This window comes from Aplysia californica, unplaced genomic scaffold (genome assembly GCF_000002075.1).
Source record: "Aplysia californica isolate F4 #8 unplaced genomic scaffold, AplCal3.0 scaffold00263, whole genome shotgun sequence".
Taxonomy (NCBI): Eukaryota; Metazoa; Mollusca; class Gastropoda; order Aplysiida; family Aplysiidae; genus Aplysia; species Aplysia californica.
In genome coordinates, this window is record NW_004797533.1 from 331,076 (window position 1) to 338,448 (window position 7,373).

Below are 7,373 nucleotides of genomic sequence, written 5' to 3' on the forward strand. Positions count from 1 at the left end.
CCCCCCCCCTCCTCCGACAAAAACAGCAAAAACCCCGACACCTCAATGAAAAAAAGAAAAGAAACAATAAATGCAATGAAATTACAGGGGAAGAAAAACCACGTTGCAAAAAGTGAGATAAAACCGCCACTATAATGCTGCATGGATACTGAAGCTAGCAATAAAAAAGCAAAAGGGTGATCAAGTACAAGGGACTTAGAAAAGAGACAAGATAATGCGATCCTTGAGATGGGACGCAAAGCCCAAAGAGTATAGAGAATGCAGGAAATAAAATAAACCGGTCAAGACAAAAGCATGAAGACAAAGACTGCTGCAGAAATTGAGACATTGGCGTTGAGGCAAAGGAACAAAGAAACGGGAAGGCTGACATTAAGACACATTTTTTATACAACAGGACAATAGAGTAGACTTCAAGATAGACACATACGTACAAAAAAGTCACCACAAAAAGAGCTAACATTATGAAAATTTTTGGACCAAGGAACTCAAGACAAAGATAGACCATCAATAATATATTTATAGAGGCACCAGCCAACCATGTGTAGGTGCTATTTTAGCCCCACCTATGTCTAAAAGACATCGAGAGAAAAAAAAAAACAGAGGTCAAAAGAAACACAATCATTAAGACAAAGAAAGTAGAGGTCAAAACAAAGACATTAAGACAAAGAAAGTAGAGGTCAAAACAAAGACATTAATACAAAGAAAGTAGAGGTCAAAACAAAGACATCACCCAGAGAAAGAAAAAGGAAGGAGAGGTCAGGGAAAAGAAAGTATCATGACAAAGACATCCATCAACACAAAGAGAGCACGATCAAGACGTGGACAGTGGTAAAAGAAATTGAGTAATTAGTTGTATGTAACCTGAAAGATACCCTTTGAGTCTTTATTGTGTGATTTCTCACAGACTCACGCCACTCCACAGACACCAAGATCACACCATACACCCGGGCCAAGTGGACATTAAAAAGTATAGGATTTATAAAACACGGTTAAGAAAAACACTGAGACCACTCCTAGTTGCATGCCCAAGAGAGTAATTTTGTTCCATATTTTTAGTAGGTTTCTTGATGTGGGGGGTTTTAAAGGGCTTTACCACTGGTTTCGCTGATGATCCAGAAATGGGTTTTCCTTGTTGGCCCAAGATAAATAGAATAACCCTGATGGTAGGATGGTTATTTCAGATAGGACTAAAGGCGGGATGCCACAAATAAATAACTAACAGACGGGTATGTTAGCGGAGGGATTTCGTAAAACAACGTAGGAGTAAAAGAAAAGGAAGAAACCTTTTTGCGGCTTGTGTTTGATATTTATGGAGCAAAAATAAACCTCTTCCCCTTCATTTGTGAGGCAGCGTGGTGGAATGAGGCTCTCGTCAATTTTTGGGCATATTGAGTTATTGGTATCACCTTAAAGCTTGTTCATTTGTCTTGCTTTAAATGAAAAAATTACCCATCCATCTTCAATAGAAGTGGATATATTTTGGATTGAAGGAGGTGGGGTTTACCTGATTTAAGAGGAAACATTAGCGAAAAAATGGCCGCCAAAACTTGGTAAAACACACACACACACACACATACACACACACACACACCTGCGTGCACGCACGGACTCACATGGACACTTTTGCATTCACGCACATACCACTTCACGCTTCCTATAAAAAGCTGAAACAAGCATTAACTAAAAAAAAACGTTCAAATAAACCATCCGATGTCAACCCTATGACCCAGTTTAGGAGCACATAACACAAAAAAAGAAAATTTTTTACCAAAGAAAAGAAACAAATAAACACAAACACCTAGCAAAACAAAACGAACTTCTACTAACAGGTACAGTTTCAGTCCTCCCGTAGTATGTCACGAATGTGGACAAAGAGGGGTACGAAACAAAGAAGCACTCCTGCCGAGTCAAAGAAAATGAGGACTTAGCCAAATAGTCATCGACAGTGCTATTATCTATTTATGAGGCGCCTCTCACGTTTGCCGCAAGTGCTATAGATGAGGCAGCGTGGTGGAATCAGGCTCTCGTCAAAATAATCAAAGTGAAAAAACTTACATTTTTCTGCAGGTTTGTGAATTTTTATCAAATTTTTGTTTTTTGGTTCAACACCTTTCAAGCCCATTAAAGAACTCATTTCTGTGTGGGTTTTTCTGAAAAACGTTGATTAAAGGTACACTAAAAGTAAATTTTCAGTTGCCACGGAATCTTAAGCTTAGGAAATAACTCATCTTTGGTGGCCATTTTCTCACTAATTTTACCCCTGAAAACAGGTGACCCCACCTCCTTCATTCGCAAATATCTCGACTAGTATTCAAAATAAACGGATATTTTTTTCATCCAAATAAAGTCTACATGCCCAAAAATTGACGAGAGCCTGATTCCACCACGCTGCCTCACAGGGACTTTGTCTAGAAGAGAGTTGCAGCGGTGGTCTTCTTTTGACAAATTATGGCACTGCTCCATTCGCTAACGCGTTTCGTGACGGAGCGCTCATCTCTCGGGTAGGCCATTCGGTTCCTACAACTATTCATCAACAGCTTTGTTTGACAACCTACTGTCGTCCTTGTGGCCACTTAGTTCTCGCGCCTAATGGAGGGTGCAAAATCGATTGAGGACTGTCTTTTCTTATATTATTATATCAATTGTTTCGATGAATTCAGTAGCAACAACTCTTCTAGCGTCGACATCACTATCTTAGAAAGTTGTAACAACAACAACAATAGCAAAACAAACACACACACAAACAAACAAACAAACAAACAGACAAACAAACAAACAAATAACAACGACAACAACAGCAACTCAAACAGTATTAACTTAACACAACATCAACAACAGCTTCAAAAGCTGAGCCCACAATGAGGGAAGTAATCGACAGGCAAGGTACCTATCATGAACTCACTTGGGCCTTCCCTATTCAAACATAAGTAACGTTTCTATTCTATGGCTCAGAAAAGCCCCTTTCTTGGATATTGGGTCTTATACAACAATATCTATTGCACACATTTCTTTTTACCCCCGCCCCCTCTCCATTCACAGTACGTATATACACATAAAGAAAAGAACGGTAGAGGGGTCTGAACCTAATCCTTTTGAAAAGGACAATAATTTTGCTTAGCTTGAGTCCTATGCTCAACTACACACGTAAGGTTTATCAAAGGGGCTGGACCATAGATTTGTACATGTATTACAATATCTTAGATCGTCCACTTTGACGTTCTCCCGATAAGCTCTAGCGCGCACCATTTGACTCCATATGAAGGGCCAAAAAGAGAAGTTGGACATAGACGACTGGTGCCTCTATAAATAAATTATTGATGAGGATGATGGTGGTCTACATGAAGTCAAAAGAAGGGCAACGGGGCAAAAGGTGCTGCACACACTCGACCAAGGAGAGTCAGGACCTTTGCCTTTTGTTTGGGCGCCTATCCAATGTGTGCACGCTTCGCTTATAAAGTAGTGGGTTTTCAAAAAGGAAAACAAAGAGCGAGGTTAATGGCAGTTCACGGAATAGGATATTATCATTCACGTCTACGGACTGGTGGATCTCAAATTCAGAGTGAATCTCCCACAGAAAAAAAAGCCAATTAGACGAAGAGTAAGTAAAACAAAGCTCCTTCAAGAATTTCAAATTAAAATATGCCCTGTTAAAACGGGGATGGTTTAAACAGAGCATTAAAGGAAGAACCCCCAACATCATAGCAGCTGAGGATAACGGTTGCTCAAAAGGGCAAACAGAACTTTCGTTTTCTGTGACGTCCAAACTGACGATAGCTATCTCAGTTAAATACATCAGTCGGGCAAAGATAAAATTACAACTCCTTTACAGAAGCAAGCTTGAAACCTTAAAAGAGATTTCAAACACCCTCAACTAAAAGAGAAAGGCACAATAACTGTGATCTCATTGATCAAAACAGGACTGTCACCCTCTTTGTACTGGTGGTCTCAGAGTATTTTTGTTTACTCTTAAACAAGCTCTTTTTGCTTGTTCAAATATTTAACCCCTAGAACCAGTGACCTTTTACGTCATACAGACGAATCTCCAAACGCTTTGAAAGTAAAGTCCTTAGAAGGTCTCTTAGACCCGCTCAACATGATCCGATCCACTAAGACCTGGTAGAAATACGACGATGACTATTGCACACTAGGTCAAATAGAGTTGAGCGTTATATACATGTCATTTATTATTATTATTATAAACCTCTGCTTTCCTAGATCAAATTTGACCTAAAGTTCATTACTGCATTTCGCCCGCAAACACACGACCTGACCCCGAAATGCCATGTTTCAGTAGCCATTTGATTGGCTGTAAGCTGGGGGTGAATACACCCACTCGTGACCTAGAATATCTGTCATTTTTTATCTTAGCGGATCGGATCGGATTTTGCCAAACGAGTAGCTTGGGGAAAAGTACAGCTACCCTCAAACCGAGCTAACAAACATTTCCTGCAGCAACTCAAGCAGTATTAACTTAACACAACGACCACAACAACTTCAAAAGCTGAGCCTCAAATAAGGGAAATAAACCCCAGGCAAAGCACCTATCATGAACTCACAAATACATTGAGCGTTTATAGTAAGTTTTGACCTCCCCCCATCCTCCAAATCATAATATTTTTTGGGTCACTTGTCCATTCTATGATATTGGCGCCATCTGATTAGTAAAAAAATTTTAATGTGCATGATAGTGTTCAATAGTGCATTTCGTACAAAAATGTTATAACATATAACTGCTACAGATAGATGTTCAAGATAATCATATATGTATGTCAACGATCTGCGAGCAATGATGATTTTAGAAATGATGGTGGTGACAAGTAATGATGTGAGATAGTGTTTATGTAAATAATTATTAAGAAGACGTCATGTTTCTGTTAGTTGTGGGTTTAAAACGAAATGTTAGCTTTAGTCCTGTCTTCCTCTGCTGAGTCACGAGGGATCTAAATCTTAAATGGTCGCTTTTAAGCACAAGGGGGCTATCCCGAAAAATGCTGTTTGGAGAAAATCGAAGGTAAAGTTTTTGCCTCTTGTTCAGTTTCTAGGAAAGACAAAGAGAGATTTCTCTATAACCAAACAAATATAGTATAATAAGTGAGGCAGCGTGGTGGAATCAGGTTCTCGTCAAAATAATCAAAGTGAAGAAACTGGCATTTTTCCGCAAGTTTGGGAATGTGTGGATTTTACTGAAAAACACTGATTAAAAGCATAATAGATGGACATTTTCAGTTTCAAGCTTTATAAATAACACAACTTAGGTGGGCATTTTTTCACTAATTTTACCTCTGAAAACAAGTGACCCCCACCTCCTTCTTTCGCAAATATCTCGACTTGTATTCAAGATAAATGGATATTTTTACCATCCAAATAAAGACAAGTGAAAAAGCTTTAAGATGATACCAATAACTCTACATGCCCAAAAATTTACGAGAGCCTGATTACACCACGCTGCCTCACATATACACACCAAACAAACGAAAACTTCTCCCATAGATAGGGCAATGCCCACTTTTGGTGTAAGTCAAGATTTCTGGAAATTCCCGTAATCTGGGTTAGCCCGCTTGTCCTGAAAAGCCACCAAATTAAGTAAAAGATAAACACAACAGTAGCAAATTTAAATCATGACGTCATGGTGACCTGAGCGGGGTATCACAGTGAGTAGAGTCCTTGGACATGCGTATTAGGTCCAGTAAGTTACGAATGGAGGGCCTCAGAGTACTATTACCCCCCCCCCCCCTCGGCCTCCCATTCTTTTTTTTGGTATGTATTTTACGGCACTCGCAACTGCATAAGGTCTTTCTGCAAGATTCAACTGTTCTCCTGGAAAACAGTATGCACTTGTTGAACTTGTCGGTGAAATCTGGTTTCCAGTGTGCACTTGTTCAACTATGAACCAATAAGCCTGGACGGATTAACTACTGCATTCACGATGAATGAAACTTGACGGGCTTCTGTCTGTGGCGTATCGGTCAGGTGCTTTTTTGTCGCAGGCAGAAGAAATGAGTTCAGTTGCCTTATGAAACATTTTTTTTTTCGATTTGCTCGGCGGTCTTTCTTCTGAGACGGTGTATTCCTCTCGGCCCAGGTTGGCCTCCCAGATTTTTCGCCCTTATCCGAGAAGGCTAGGATTTAGATCTTACCTACCCTCAGTTCAAGCGTGTGGCTGAAAGGCAGCAGTAAAAAGGAGTCAGGGAGAAGCTGTAGAAAGGCTACGGAAAGAGTCAGGAGCCCAGAGGAGGGGGCAAAGGAGGTAAGGGGGTGGGGACAGAAAGTTGAGACGAAAGCAGACGACAGTACATGGTTATAGAGCAGGAAAGCGGGGGAACGAAAGGCATTTTAGAGAAGAAAATTTTCCGTCGCTTTCAGGTTTCGAACCTGGGACCTATTGAATGAGAAGCAAACACCGTAAGCTTTAGACCACGACAGTCCCCCCTCCCCCAGCCCCAATGAATTATTGGTATATGGAAATAAACCTTATAAGCAATGCAATTAGCGAAGAATTCTGCACTAAGATAACTATGACCCCCCCCCCCCCCCCCCAAAACCAAAAAAAAAAAAACAAAAATAAAAGCAACAAAGAACCCGTAAAATACCCCCCCCCCCCAAAAAAAAAGAAAAAACCCCAACAAAAAACAACCCGCAACGATACTATTAACTAAAATCTCGAACTGAAAGAGTAGCACGTCAACATTTCTGAATCTCTGCTGGAAAAAAATAGTGAAAGCTGGTCTGGCGAATTATCTTTTTGCTCGACCCCCCTCCCCCATCCCCTCCCCCGCGCGCCTTTTCCCCTCCCCCTCATTTCCTCGCGTACTTTTTTTTTTTTCATCAACAGTAATGTCCGGACTTTGAGGTCAGCTAGGTGAAATGTTGGGGAAATCCGAAGAATTGCTGCTCGCGTGTAGCACCGCATGGTCAGACCACAGTTGCTGTCACACCAATTTCCGGGCAAGACACGTGCTTGAATGCACTCACTAATGACTTAGTAGACAGGAACAGAGGGGTTGGAAAGATAAAATGAGACAATGAGTAAGTGCGCGAACGAGTGAGTTGGTGAGTGGGTGGGTGAATGAGTGGGTGTGTGAGTGAAAGCGTGAGTGAGTGAGTGAGTGAGTGAGTGAGTGAGTGAGTGAGTGAGTGAGGAAGGAGTGGGTGTATGAGTGAATGAATGAGGGAGTGGGTGAGTGAGTGGGTGAGAGAGTGGGTGAATGAGTGTGCAGTGTGATGAAAGCATGCTCGCACGTGGGTGTGAATGGTTTGTATGTTTGTGCTCGTTTGTACGCCTGTGTGTGTTTATGTGTGTATTTGTTGTGTGTGTGGGGGGAGGGGGCGAGAGATAGGTAGATAGACAGATGGATAAATAGATTGAGATATAT

General features: G+C 41.0%; 1 protein-coding gene across 6 annotated transcripts in view; it reads right to left on the minus strand.

The window, feature by feature from the left end:
• GPB5 (glycoprotein hormone beta subunit) overlaps positions 1-7,373 on the minus strand; it is a 139,807-nt gene that overhangs the window by 1,393 nt on the left and 131,041 nt on the right.